Source organism: Euphorbia lathyris, chromosome 6 (assembly GCF_963576675.1).
Source record: "Euphorbia lathyris chromosome 6, ddEupLath1.1, whole genome shotgun sequence".
Taxonomy (NCBI): Eukaryota; Viridiplantae; Streptophyta; class Magnoliopsida; order Malpighiales; family Euphorbiaceae; genus Euphorbia; species Euphorbia lathyris.
In genome coordinates, this window is record NC_088915.1 from 64,242,980 (window position 1) to 64,259,155 (window position 16,176).

Sequence of the window (16,176 nt, forward strand, 5' to 3'; positions counted from 1 at the left end):
CATATATTATTGAAAGTCATATTAGTAAAGAATCACCCATTTACATGAATTTAGAGTATATGGAAGAAAGAAGGAGGTAGAAGGAAGAATTAGTTTATTCACCACGTGAGTTATGCTTTGTATTATACATTAAATCTACACTAATCTCACTCCCAAAAACAACTTTATTTTACATGGTTCGTACCTTAATCGCCGTTGGAACGATTTAGGTACGTTTCAAAACCCCGTTAATTTACATGATGTTCACTCGAATCGTCGTTGGAACGACTCGAGCGTGTGAAAACGTTGAACAAAAAGTTTTAACCAAAAACGTGATTAAGCATACAAGTCCATTTATTTTTGTACAAAACCGTTTAGTTAAGAAAACGATTCAAAACTCTATTATTTACAAAGAAAACGATTTTTTATTACAAGGTTCGCTTAACTCGTCGTTGGAACGAATTAAGGTTTTAAAACGTGACGTTTAGGAAATAGTTTGAAATGGTAAAAAAGCCTTTTATTTACACTTTATACATATCTAGAAAAACTTTACTTTAAATAAGTAAGTTAAACTCTCTTTTTGTGGTTTATTTTCCCTTTTTCACTCAATTAACTTTACTTGAACATATTCACAAGAATGATCAATTTAAATCCCAAACCAACAAAATAAAACGAATTTGAAATACATACATATAGATGTCAAAAAGAGGGGTAAATATACATATACGTATACATTTTGGTAAAAAATAATGGGTATATCTATAGATTAAAAAATAAGGAAGTAAAGGAATAACATATGGTATAATTGTTTATGATAATGAAAATAATACTAAGTATAATCTATTTTTTTATCTTCATAAAGAAAACATGTAAAAAATGAATAAGATTCATAAATAAGAAAATAGTATTTAACCCCAAAATAGTTTTTATGATAATGTATAGAAAATAACCCTCCCAAAATACATATTAAATATAGATAATAGAAAACACCACTTAATGGCCCAAAAAGTACCTTTTAATTAATTATCCCAAATGTCCAAATTAATAATCTCTCAAAATAATAACTAACATGACTTGAATAAAACTCAAAACCATATATATATACATGTGACTTTACAAAGCCCAAATTAGTATAAAAGATGTTTAAATATGAAATAAATAGGTATATAATACATAATTATTAGTCATATAACCCCAAAATAATTTTAATAGATAGATTACATAATTATACATGTATATATATAATATAATAAAAAAAAGCAAAAACCAAAAAACTCAAAGAAATAACCAATTTAAAATTCCAGCAGAGTTAGTGATGGAAAATCCGTCAGTAACCTATATTTACTGACAGAAAACGGGACATTACAGAAACAGTCCCTTTGAAATTCCAGATTTATCAAAACTTATTAGATCCACTTTATTTCATCATTTTAGCCCCAAACTACCCCAAATCGGGTCATGGTTTGTAACGGAGGATTCTAAAACGACGTTTTATTGAAAATAATGGTCCAAAACATTTGTAAACACACGGATCTACGACATTTGGATCCCGAACTACCCTTAAATCGAGTCACGGTTCGTATTGGGATCCAAACGAAGTTTTTATTTCAAAACCAAAATCAAATACTTGTTCAAATGCGAAACGAAAAGTTAACTTAACAAATCTAAACAATAAAAGTGTAAAAAAACAAATAAATAAATAGATCTAAACAACAAAAATGTAATAAAGAATCAAATGAGTCTAGTTCCTCGGATTATTACCTCTTAATTGGTAACGGGTTCCAAATCAAGTCGATTGATTAGTGTTTTAGAGTCGTTTTTGTGGGTTTTTGAGAGAATTCGGGTCTCGGTGGAATTTGCCAGGGGTTCGGGTCGAATTTCTTCCTCCCTTTTGTCTTGGGACTCCATCCTATTTATAGGCATATGGAGCCCCAAACATAATTTATTTTTGGCTCCAAGCCAACTTGGAGCCAAAGATAAGCTAGATGAGCTTAGGAAATTTCTTGGAAATTTCCTAATCATCATTAGCTTTATTAATATGATTATTATTATTATTATTTTATTTTATTATTATTTATTTATTTATTTATTATTTATTTGTTTTTTTTAAAAACAAAAAACAAATTAAAGCACTTGGCCTTGGCCAAGTGCAGCGAAATTGCACTTGGCCAAAGCCAAGTGCAATTGGGCTGGGCCTGGGCGGCCCAACCCCCGTCACGGGCCGTCCAACGGCCCGTGATGAAAAAAGCGGCCCCCGACGGGACCGAGTTTATATTTGTAATAAAAAAATAAAAGGAAAAAAATATTTAAATAAATAAAATATACCTAAAATTAACCGAAATCAAAAAAAATATTTTCGTAAAAACCGATTTTATAAAATTAGCTTTTATAAAATCGATCTTTTTACAAAACTATTTTTTTTATTGTTCGAATTCTACAATAAAACCCCTATCGACCCGAGATTTCATTAATAATGAAATACTCCGAACTCGGCGAGACGATTTAAGATTTCATTCGCGGAACCAATTCGCCCGTCATCTCGATTCGATTTTCGAATTCGATCAAATCGGTCTCCACGGTTCCTTTGAACAACGTTTTTTATTTATTATTTTTATTGACTCATCATTTATTTTAATCGACTGATTTGGATCCCTTTTTATAATTTTTGTTCATCGGTCCTCCGACCCCGATGTCTATAGCAGTCTGAGTGTGACCATTTTAAAGATGATGCTTCTAAATATTCAGCCATGGTTGATGATAATAAGAAGTTGGGAGAGAAGACTTGTAAGCTTCTTAACGATGTTACTTTACTCCAAAGTGAGTTAAACGTTGAGCGTGAGATGGTTCAAAAACTGAAAGGAGAACTTAAATCGGTGCACCCTACCAGCGTTCAATCATACAAAGAATCTTTTGATTGTTACCAAAGGAAATGTGTCGTAGGGGTCTCATTTAGCAAGACATGTTTCTATCTAGCTCACCAAATTCTTGAGGAAGAACATGGTCGAGCGTATCCCGAGTTAGTGTTCTCAAAAACTATGTCAGTTTCTGACTCCCGTCCATGGCAAAGTTTCGACCCCGACGAAGAGGATGTCACCGCCTCTTTTAATAAAGGTCTCTATGATGATTTGGAGAATCTTAGCGGGCCTTGGACATTTCACGGGAAGAATGGGATTACCGAAGATCAAAAAATAGCTGTTTTGCAAAACCTAGATGAAGATCATGGAGTTGATGAGGATCTTGATGATGATGATGATGATGCTTCTGCCACCCCTGCTTCTTAAAGATACATTTTCATTTTATTGGAAAACTTTATCATTTCCTTTTGTTTTGGAAACCTTTTTGAGTTATATTTATTTAATCTTTCCTGCTCCCCAATCACTTGGAATTCAATCCGAATTAAATGTGATTTTGATGAACTTATTTATACTGCTTGCATTATGGCACAAAACATGTCTTCCCCCATAGAAGTTGTATTTTCTCCATGCCATATGTCTTAACAGTTTTAATGGAACATAATTGCGTGCATCATGGTAAAGAGCTATCTATACCATGTGTCTTAACAGCTTTAATGGAACACAATTGTGTGCATTATGGTAAAGAGCCATGGTAAAGAGCGTATCTTCCCTCGTAGAAGATGGGCTTTTATTTTACCAGCTTTTATTTTACCATTTTCCTTAACACATTTGGAAAATATGTTAAAGCTTATTAATATAGAATGATAATCTTTCTTACCCGATACGGTCCTTCCCAATTTGGACGAAGCTTCCCTTCTTCAAAATGTGCATTGGTTATGACTGTCTTTCTCAGAACCAGATCTCCTTCTACTAACACTCTTTCCTTCACCTTTGAGTTGTAGTAACGAGAGACTCTTTGTTGGTATGCTACTAACCGTATGCACGCTTGATCTCTATGCTCATCTAACAAATCCAAGTTATCCTGTAGTGCATTAGAATTTAATTCCTCGTCAAACTCAACCATTCTTGGAGAAATTGCTCCAATCTCAACAGGGATCAAAGCTTCCATTCCATAAGCTAGACTGAATGGAGTTTCTCCAGTCCCTTTTGGTTGTTCTATAGGCCCAGAGGATTGATGGAAGTTCATCCGCCCATGCTCCTTTTGCCTTATCCAGGCGCATTTTTAAACCTTCTAGGATTGTTCGATTACTTCTTTCTACTTGCCCATTGGCTTGTGGGTATGCTACTGAAGCAAAGCTGAGTTAGATATGAAGCCTTTCACAAAAACCTTTGAATGAATCACAATCAAACTGCTTCCCTCTATCTGTAATTATCACCCTTGGTAGCCCAAATCTGCATATGATATCTTTCCATACCATGTTTTCTATCTTTTTCGCAGTAATAGTAGCTAAGGGTTCTGCTTCTATCCATTTTGTGAAATAATCTGTTGCTACTATCAGGAATTTCCTTCCTCCGGTTGCTTGGGGAAAAGGTCCTAATAAATCTAATCCCCATTTTGCAAATGGAGTTGGTTCGATTGAGGTTCTCAAAAGTGAGACTGGAGCACTTTGAATGGTTGCAAATCTTTGGCATTTATCACACGCTTTAACCTTCTTTAAAGCGTCATCCCTTAAGGTAGGCCAGAAGAATCCACTACGCAACACTTTACTTGCTAAAGCTCTTGCTCCCAAATGTTGCCCACATATCCCCTCATGTATTTCAGCTAGAGCGTAATCTGCCTTTTGTGGACCCAAACATTTCAAAAGTGGCATCGAGAAACCCTTCTTGTATAGGACATCATTTATCAAAGTGAAACGTGCTGCTCTTATCTTCAGTTTCTTTATTTCCGTAGCTTCAACGGGAAGCTCCCCCGTCTTCAAGAATTTTACAAATGGTGTTCTCCAATCTTGTATTTCTTCAATATATGCTACAATTTTTTCCTCTATGCTCGGCCTTTTAAGTTCCTCCAAATGCACCATTCTTCCTTTTGTTTCCATTGATGATGCAAGCTTTGATAAAGCGTCCGCGTGGCTATTAGAAGGCCTATTGATTTGTAGCAATTGGAAATCTTCAAACTCTCGAGATAAAGATCTAACCTTTCGTAGATATTTAATCATGATAGGTTCCTTCGCCTCATACTCTCCATTGAATTGTTGAACCACCAACTGTGAATCACTGTAAGCTGTTATCTTTTGAACTTGTAATTCTTTGGCAAGTTTCATTCCTCCTATAAGGGCTTCATATTCTGCAATATTATTTGAACTTGGAAAAGCAAAACGCAAGGAGTATTCGATTATTTCTTGCTCGGGAGATATCAATACTATCCCAGCTCCACTCCCTGTTGAACTTGATGCTCCATCAACGAATAATTTCCATGTGTGCCCATTCTCTCTTGCCACTATTCTCTCGCCAGTGCATTCCACAATGAAATCAGCTAAGACTTGTCCCTTGATCGCTTGTCTAGGCTCAAAGTTGATGTCGTATTCTCCTAACTCAATCGCCCATTTCGTAAGACGTCCAGAACATTCAGGTTTCTGCAATATTTGCCTTAGAGGTTGATCAGTTAATACCACTATGGAGTGAGTCTGAAAATAAGGTCTTAACTTCCTAGAGGCCATCACTAGTGCAAGTGCAACTCTTTCTGCAAAAGGGTATCGAGGTTCTGCTCCTTGAAGTACTTTACTGACGTAGTAGATTGGCTTGTCAATTTTTCCTTCTCTTTTCAACAGGACTGCACTTAAGGCCACATTGCTTACTCCTAAATATACAAACAATATCTCACCTGGTTCTGGCCTAGTCAAAAGTGGTATTTTCTTCAAGTAATCCTTTAATTCTCCGAAAGCTTTTTCACATTCCGTTGTCCACTGGAAATTTTTCCCTGCCCTCAAGGTTTTGAAGAAAGGTAGGCTTTTTTCCGCAGATTTAAACAGAAATCTATTCAATGATGCTAATCTTCCTGTTAAACGTTGAACTTCCTTAATGGAGGTAGGAGGCTTCATCTCTGAGATGGCTTGGATTTTTTCTAGATTTGCCTTAATACCCCTTTCAGTTATCATATACCCCAAAATTTTTCCTAATTGTACTCCGAAAGTACATTTGCTAGGATTTAACTTTATATTGTGGGTTCTCAATACACCGAACACCTTGTCGAGCTACTCTGCATGCATTTCTCCTTTCTTGCTTTTAATGATCATATCGTCCACATAGGCATCCATGGTGTTACCAAATAAAGGCTTGAAAACTTTATTTATCATCCTTTGGTATGTTGCTCCTGCATTTTTAAGTCCAAAAGGCATAACCCTGTAGCAGTATGTGCCCTTCTCAGTGATAAATGCAGTTTTTTCTTCATCAGATGGATTCATCTTGATTTGATGGTATCCCATGTATGCGTCCACGAAGCTCAATAACTCGTATCCCGAGGTTTCATCCACCATTTTGTCAATTGGAGGCAAAGGATATGAATCCTTTGGACAAGCCTTGTTTAAATCGGTGAAATCTATGCATATTCTCCACTTTCCGTTGGGTTTCTTCACCATCACAACATTTGCAAGCCAATCCGGGTAGTAAACTTCTCAAATAAAGTTTGCCTCCAGTAACTTATCAACTTCTTCTTCTAAAGCCTTTTACCTCTCCGGAGCGATTCTCCTTTTCTTTTGCTTGATGGGCTTGATGTTTGGATCAACATTCAAGTGGTGTGAGGCTACATCCAAACTTATGCCAGGCATATCTGCAGGAACCCAAGCAAACACGTCCACATTTCTCTTAAGGCATGCGATTACTTCACCCTTCACTTCTTCTACCATTTTACTCCCAACATATGTTATTTTTTCCGGATCATCTTCATTCAACCGTATTGCTTCAACTTCTTCAACTGGCTTCAGTTTTGGCTTGTTATCAGATTCTTCTGAAATTGCCATTGTTTCTGCACTTACACCATGTTTTCCTTTAATGGAAGAAACGTAGCAATTGCGAGCTTTCTTTTGATCTTCTCTCACTTGCCCTATGCTGTTTGGTGTAGGAAACTTCATCAGTAAGTATCCTGGCGATATCATGGCTCCCATGCCAATAATTAATGGTCTTCCTAGTATCACATTATAGGCTAGAGATATAGATTTTACTACCATAAAATTCACCATCCTTGTAACATTACAAGGCTCCTCGCCCAACGTGATCGGTAATTGGATAGACCCTACCACCTGGACAGCTTCCCCTAAGAAGCTAAAGAGTGGAGCCGACACCTTTTTCAATCTGTCCAAAGACAAGCTCATCTTCTTAAAACAATTCCAATAGAGGAGGTTGACCGAACTCCCACTGTCGATGAGAATTCTTTCTACTGGGAACTTCATTATGGTAGCGGAAATCACTAAAGCATCATCATGGGGTATAACCACATTTCCTTGATCCGCAGGGGTAAAAATTATGGACTCTTCTTCTTGGACTTTCATCACATTATTGACTTCATAAGCTTGTCTAGCATAAGCTTTCCTTGATGAAGAGGATTCACCAGCCAAAGTTTCCCCTCCAGAGATAACATTTATTGCTGGATACGCCAGCTTGTTATCAAGAGCTATGGCTTTATCTTTTTTGTCTTCCTTTCCTTTGGCATATGTTCGACCATCCTTTCCTATGTTTTCCATGTATCTTTCTTCCTTTAAGTTTTGTGGTTTTTCCTTTCTCCACATTTCTGCATAGACAAAATTTTCAAGCTTACCTTGTCGTACCAATGATTCTATTTCATTCATCAATTGTCTACATCGATCAGTTGAATGACCATGAGTTTTGTGGAATCGACAATAAGCATCCGTAAATTTGCCTATAGTTCTGTCAGTTTTGGGAGGGAATGTAAGGATTCCGGATCTTTCAATGGCTGCCAGGATATTGGAACATGGTTGGAGTAAAGGTGTGAAATTCTCATATCTCAACTTTGGATCATGTCTTGCTTCATTTCTTCTTCCATTTCCCTTTTTTACATCATCAACCTCGTCCCTCTCCTTCCTTTTTTTATCTTGATTTCCTCTCGCCCCTATATTCCTCATCACATCTTCGGAAAGAATGAATTTATTAGCCCTGCTGAACAAATCGCCCAAGGATGAAGGTTGATCATAGGAAAGAGATTTTTGGAGATCCCGCGATCTTGTTCCCTGAAGTACTCCCGCAACTGCCATTCCAACTTGAAGATCATGAATCTCGAGAGTTGCAGCGCGAAACCTTTCTACATAATCTTTCAAGTTTTCTCTTTCATCTTGCTTTATTGTAAGGAGATATGTTGCATCCTTCTTCCTTTTGGTGTTAATGATGAATGCTTTTATGAATTCTTTTCTCAACTGATCAAAGTTGGAGATGGAGCTTTCTTTTAAGCTATTGAACCAAGTACGAGCATGATCTGATAAAGTGAGAGAGAAAGCTCGACACATTATAGCATCTTCCCATCCATGTAATAGCATTACTGCCTCATAATTCTGCATATGATCATAGGGATCACCTTTTCCGGAATAAGTGATGAGTTGTGGCATCTTGAACTTTCGAGGGAGAGGTTTATTCATGATCTCTCCTGAAAAGGGAACTTTTCTTGTCGTTTGTTCGTCACTGTTCGAAACCAACTTCTTTTGTTCTAACACTTGCTCGATCATCCTCTTAAGATCTACTGTCTCTTTCGTGCTGAACATGGATTCCTCTCCGGCTTTCTCATGTGCTTTCGAATTTTCCTTACAAGAACTCTCCACAACCTCATGGATCTTTAAGTTGTTTCCCTTATACTTTCCTCCTTCATGTGGTTCTGAGATTTCATCGTGTGATAACTCGACTTCAGGACGCTTTTCCTTGTTCCGAAATTCTTTGTCCCGCATCTCTTCTTGAACAAAAAGCATTAACTCTTGGAGTTGATTATTATTTTCCTCAAATTTTTTCTTCAACTCCTCATAGTCCGCTAAGGGAACGGTGGGCGAATTAGCTCTTGATGGACCATGTTGGTCTTCAACGTGTTCCACACGTTCTTCTTCATTGGCTTGGCATGCATCGTGCTCGTCCGGAATATGGGATGTTTGAGAAGGTGGAACTTGAGATCTCTTGGGAGGCATCCCTTTTGATATGTTCGATCCTCGCCTTTGGGAATGGAAAGAATTTCCGTAAAAATAAGGGATAACAACCACAAAGTTGTGATAGAGTGATTTAGGGTGAAGAGGGCAGTTTCTAAGGCATAGCCCCATAATGTCTTTGGAAGTAATGTTATGCTCATCATAGATTGTACCATATCTAGTAAGGTACGGTTCATCCTTTCGGATACACCATTGTGTTGTGGTGTATAGGGAGGTGTCCATTGTGAGCATATCCCACATTCAGTTAGATAATTCAGAAAATCATCTGAAAGATATTCACCACCTCGATCGGATCGAAGTATCTTTATTTTCTTTCCTAATTGATTTTCTACTTCATTCTTGAAGCATTTGAATTTCTCAAAAGCTTCGGACTTGTGCTTCATTAAGTAAACATAACCATATCTGGTATGGTCGTCTATGAAGCTTATGAAGTATCTGAATCCTCATCTTGCTTGGACTGACATAGGACCGCATACATCTGAATGTATTAATCCTAGAGTGTCTGATACATGCTCACCTTTATTGCTAAAGGGTGTCTTTGTCATTTTACCTTTTAAACATGCTTCACACGTTTCCAATGATTTAGAATCAATTGAATCTATAAGCCCATCTTGATGTAGCTTAAGCATGCGTCTTTTGTTTATATGGCCTAAACGACAATGCTACAAGTAAGTCGAATTATCTAGCTTATGTCTTTTGGTATCAATTGCGAATACAGAAATTTTTTCATCTAGCACATAAATCCCATTTTGTGATATTCCTGAAAAATAGAAAATCCCATCTCTATAAAACTCGCAATGTTTGTCTTTTATTGAAATATGAAAACCGTCGTCAACAAGACGGCTAATAGAAATAATGTTTCTGGACATTTCTGGAACATACAAACAGTTCCCTAATTCTATTATAAGCCCAGAGGGCAAACTCAAAGCATAATCTCCAACAGCGAGGGCGGCAACTCTTGCTCCATTTCCTACTCGCAAGTTTATGCTTCCTTTCTTCAATTCCTTAGTCCGATTTAGTTCCTGCATATTTGTACAAATATGAGATCCATATCCGGTATCAAGTACCCAAGATTCAGACTGTGAAATTGTATTTATTTCAATATAAAACATACCAGATGTTGAAGCACCGTCTTTTCCCTTCTTAAGGGAGGCTAGGTACTCCTTGCAGTTCCTTCTCCAATGCCCGTATTTACCACAGAAGTGGCACTCTCCTTTGGGCTTCTTCACTTCCTTTCCCTTAGCTCTAGTGGGCATGGCACTCTTGCCTTTCTTGGAATGTTTAGGATTGGGAAAATTCCCCTTCCTCTTCTTTGATCCCTCTATGACAAGAGCCGGTATTGCCTTGTCTTTCTTCATATTGGGCTCAACTGACTTGAGCATGTTTGCAAGCTCTTTAAGAGAGGTTTGCAAGTCATTCATCTGGTAGTTCATAATGAACTGTGAATAACTCTCTGGGAGGGATTGAAGAATTAAGTCTACACTTAGTTCGTTATCCATCGTGAATCCAATATTAGAAAGCTTGGTAATATAGCCAATCATCTTGACACAATGTGTCATCACAGATGTGCCCTCTTGCATCCTACAACGATATAACAATTTTGATATCTCGTAGCGTTCGCTCTGTTTCCCAAACAACTCCTTTAAGTGCATGATGATGGAATAGGCATCTATTTCCTCATGTTGCATTTGCAATTCCGGTGTCATCGATGCAAGTATGATGCATCCCGCATGATCGTCATCAGCCTTGTGCTTCTGGTAAGCATCAATCTCTTCGATGGGAGCATCATCCGCCGGGTTAGAGGGTATCGGTGTATCAAGTACATACCCTATCTTATCGAACTTAAAAACGATTTTGAGGTTACGAAACCATTCGGTGAAGTTTGAACCGTTCAACTTGTTATCGGTAAGTATATTTTGCAGATTGGTTTTAGTCATGATTTAAGGAGTGTTTTAATTTAACCCGAGAGTGAGAAAGAGTAAACGTACGTTATTCATTTGCTTTAAAATCTATCAATCTAAAATTATAGGTCTTTTAATTCATTTTAAATTGCTCCCACTATTTTGCCAAATTAATAGCCCTCCATATTAATTCGAAGAATTTCACAAATCCTTTAGTGAGCTAGGATCCTAACTCCTGAGATTTCACCTTGAGTTTGCTCAACAAGCTAGTCTCATTTGTTAGGTAGATTCATGTAATCAATCACATCTTTAATGTGATTCCCAGGTTATTGGGTTACTAACCATATTAGTAACTAATATGCTACTCATATTAATCCCAACCATATTGCCCACTAGTATATGATAACATGAGTTTGCCCATCCAATTATCATAATCTAATTTAAGTATTACCCCATATTCATGAAAGAACGATTTTCGATAATTCAGGTGTTACCATAAGACCCTGAGCTTGAGTTTGCTCAACAACCCAAAGGCCCCCAGTACTGCCGGCTGAATTATAATATTAGGGAGGGGCAACCGATTTTAATAACTTGCTTATTTACTTAACTTTTAATTAGTGAGGGATTTTTATTTTAAGTCTCATAATCTAACTTAGTCTTGATTTGCTTTAGCATACATCAGACACATACATTGGTGTTATGGACATATTATCTAAATTATTCCGTCGAGCCAGAGACGGAATAAAAGGCCAAACCTAGGGAAATACTAACTATTACATATTTCTCTTTAGGTCCTCCGTCTTCTCCATGGCGCCTTGAAATTACATATTAATTTCTATACTACTAAAGAAAACTTCAATTAACTTGAAGAGAATTAGATGAGAGGAGAAATTACAATAGATAGTAGATAGGCAGGACTCGCAGGCCTTATTTCAAAAATACCAAAAGACTAAATAGAGGGTCCAAATATGTCCATAACTCCAAACATACATAGACTCAATTAAATAAATTTAATTCGTTGATTACATAAAATACTTCTGCAATATTTAGGTTAATCACATTAACTCATCAAATTAACTTTCATCCAATTTTAATTCTATTAGTTTCGTATCTTATATATTAACCTTTTAGATTAATACAACTATACAAAACTTTATTTATGCATATCCCAATTATTTTGATTTTAATTCATTTAATACTTTTGATTTACAAATAGGTAAAACAAACTTTTAAATAAATTTTTCATTCGATAATCAAAACAGAAAACTGTTAATTTCTGAAACTTATATATATAAATATATTTAAAATTATTTTATTTTAAAACGGTTTTAAACAAAATAGGGTTTCACTCGTGTCGGGCCCACAAGGGGCCCGAGACCTAAAATACGCTGCTGCCGTTTGGCAGCAGCGACGTCCAGTCGCTAGACGGTTGCTGCCTCGCGGCGCAACCCGGACTACTGTTCCGTTTTTTATTTAAATATATATATATATATATATATATATATATATATATCAGTATTAAAACGGTTTTAAAACGATTTTCAGAAAATAGGAAAACCTTTCAAAGATTTTCTGTTTTATCTTTAGGATTAATAAAACTAACTTTTATCAATCTAACTATAAAACTAATAGTTTTTGTTATAATGATTATCAACCAAAATAATTAGGAACATACGCATGATCTATTTTAATTAACAATTAATTAAAACTTATTTATCTTTAGAATTAATTAATCAAAACGGTTTCGTTAATTACCTAACTATAAATATTTATTCAATCTGATTGAAAAACCTTTTAATTTTCATATATGAAATAACAGATTTAACGCAGGCTCTGATACCACTGAAGGAAAATAGGCAAACGTTTGGCAGCGGAAATATAAAATTTTAACATTTTTCCATTAACCCAAGATCTGTTAATCGTTATTTCATATAAAGAGGGATAGAAAGAAATACCTTTTGATGTTCTATCTACCGTTGCAATCGAAGTGCCCAAAACTCTTACTTCGAGTTTCCGAGCACAAGAAAAAAACACAATTCAAAACCAAGTTAGAATTCAACCGTATGAAAGCAATCAAGAATAGATTGCCTCTAATTAATCAACACAAGATCAAGGAATAGAGAAAGAGATTAATAATCAATTGAAATGGAAGGAAGCGGTGAATGATCTCGTCCTCAACAAGGGGGTCGAAAATTCTTCTCTTCGGTAGACTATAGCTTGTCCGAAATTTACATGTAAAGGGGGTATATATACTCTCTTGTATCTAAACCCTAGTTAGATAGAATTAGGTTACTGAATAAGAATTTAATTTGGAATATAATTCTTATTTATTATCTATAATTATATCTAAATATAAAGATAATAATAATAACCTTTTAGGATAATAATAGGAGCAATTTAATCTCATTAAACCTCCTAACTTATTTATCCTTTAATTAATTTAATTCACAGTCATAATCTAATTAGGATTGCATAAAATCAAATTAATTTCTTTATGTATTTTATACATAAAAATCGCCCCCCTTAAGTACTGGGCCTTAGTGGACTCAGTTGGACTTCCATCAATCAATTAACATATGTTTCTCTTTTGGGCTCCAAGTCTTATGTGTGACCCATTAGGTTCTTATTGCTTCTAGCCGTATGCAACTATTAAATTAATTTTCTCAGAATTATATTTAATCTTTGCATAACGGAATGAGTACGCGAAATGTGATTAGCAAATCCGAAACATTCCCCCAGAGCTATAAGAAGACATGTTGATTCTGTCGTTGACCTTTCCGTATTAGTTACAGTATAATTCGATCCTTTATCAACTACATCCTTGAACTGAATCTTATGACTATGGATAATGTCAAGTCACATATAACGAGACGTTCGTTTTACTTGTACAGGCCGAGTTAACTCCAATTAGATAGGTTAAGTGAAATCTGCATTTCAAGTCTTAAGCTATCATGTTGCAAGGATTTAGAGTCAAGTCTTCCACAAGCGATCCTTGGACGTATCTCCCATTTATCGGGAGTGACAAATGCTCAATCCAATGTATAACTATCCTGCAATTACTTCCTGTGATACCCAACGTCTGCCGTTCACACCTTAGAGTCATCTCTGTTATGGATCGTGTTACAACAGGATCAAAGCATCACATTCCACAATCCAGAATCACTAATTAACATTCCTTAAAGTCTGAGGATTACTTATACCTATTAATACCAATGAGATGAACATGTGACAAGGATAAATCTACCCATCCTGTTATCTTAAGTCGGGTCCGCAATCCTAATTAACTCCCTTTCATCGGATCCATGTAAATGTCTAGATATCTGCATATCTGAAGCTTGTGAGATCATCTCTCTGTCTCGACAGAAGACATTGTTACATGTAAGTCTCAGCAGTGATATGTCAATCATGTTTCTAAACATATTACTTGACTTGGGGTGGTTTTAAGTTTATTAGTTTATTATAAAGTTTCATCTCACTTCATGCTTGTATGAACACTTTATAATCACTTTAAACAAACTTAGAGATTTCTTTTTATTAGACTTATTTAGTTCTTAAAAGAGGTTGCCTTTATATACTTATAAAACCATATCTTATTAAAACAAATGACATAAAGAACACTTCATTTATATTTAGTTCATATCCTAGAACAATTGTCTATAGGACACTAAACCCCAACATACTCCCACTTGGACTAAAGCCAATTGTTTCTACAACTTATCCCAGTAGAACTTAGATGACGATCATGTACTTTTTGGGCTAAGGGCTTTGTCAACGGATCTGCAACGTTGTCCTCAGTAGGTACTCTTTCTATTCTAACATCTCCTCTTGCCACAATCTCTCTTACAATGTGGTATCGCTTTAGGTAATGCTTGGATGTATTATGAGACCGTGGTTCCTTTACTTGTGCAATGGCTCCATTGTTATCACAGTACAGAGTAATGAGATTTACAATGTCAGGCACCACACTAATTTCTGTAATGAACTTCTTAATCCAAACTGCTTCCTTTGCTGCTTCCGCAGCAGCGATGTACTCTGATTCGGTCGTAGAGAAAGCTACGCTTCCCTGCTTGGAACTCTTCCAACTGACCACGCCCCCATTCAAGATAAACAGGTATCCTGATTGGGATCTAAAATCGTTCTCATCTGTGAGATGACTGGCATCTGAAAATCCCTCTATTTTTAGATCCCCTTCTCCGTACACTAGGAACATGTCTTTAGTCCTTCTCAAGTACTTAAGAATGTTCTTGACGGCATTCCAATGCTCGTCTCCCGGATTACCTTGACAACGAGTCGTTATACTCAACGCGAACGCTACGTCAGGTCTAGTGCAAAGCATAGCATACATAATCGAACCGATTGCGCTGGCGTACAGGATTACAGCCATGCATTTCTTATCATCTTCGGTTTTAAGACATTGATGATTGCTTAACTTTACTCCATGTACCATGGGTAAGTTACCTCATTTCGATTCAAGCATGCTAAACCGCTTTAGCACATTTTCAATGTATGTAGCCTATGAAAGACCAAGCAGTCTTCTTGATCTATCTCTGTAGATCTTTATACCAAGTATATGAGCTTCTTCACCAAGGTCTTTTATGGAGAAGTTACCTGATAACCATACTTTCACCGACTGTAGTAGAGCTATATCATTTCCCATCAATAATATATCGTCCACATATAATATTAGAAATTCAACTGAGCTCCCATTTGCTTTCTTGTAAATGCAAGCTTCTTCGCAATTTTGTTCGAAATCAAAAATTGTTTTATGGTTTCGTCAAAACGCTTGCTCTAGCTTCTCGATGCTTGCTTGAGTCCATAAATGGATCTCTGTAGTTTACAAACCTTGTTTGCATCCTTTGATATGAAACCTTCAGGCTGCATCATATATACATCCTCAAGTAGGTTTCCGTTTAGGAAAGTTGTTTTCACATCCATTTGCCAAATCTCGTAATCATAGCAAGCATTATTCTGATTTATTTGGATATGGCTACAAGAGAGAAAGTTTCGTCATAATCAATTCCTTGTTTCTGACGATATCCTTTCGCTGCTATCCTAGCTTTGTAGGTGTTAACCTTTCCATCCATGTCAGTCTTCTTCTTGAAGATCCACCTGCACCCAACTGGTAAGAGCCTCTTCGTAGTTTTCGGGTTCATCGTCTAACACGGGAACCTCATCATCATCTCCCACTAGAAAACCATATCTAATTGGGGTTCACTAACTCTTTGTGATCTACCAATAGGTGGCACT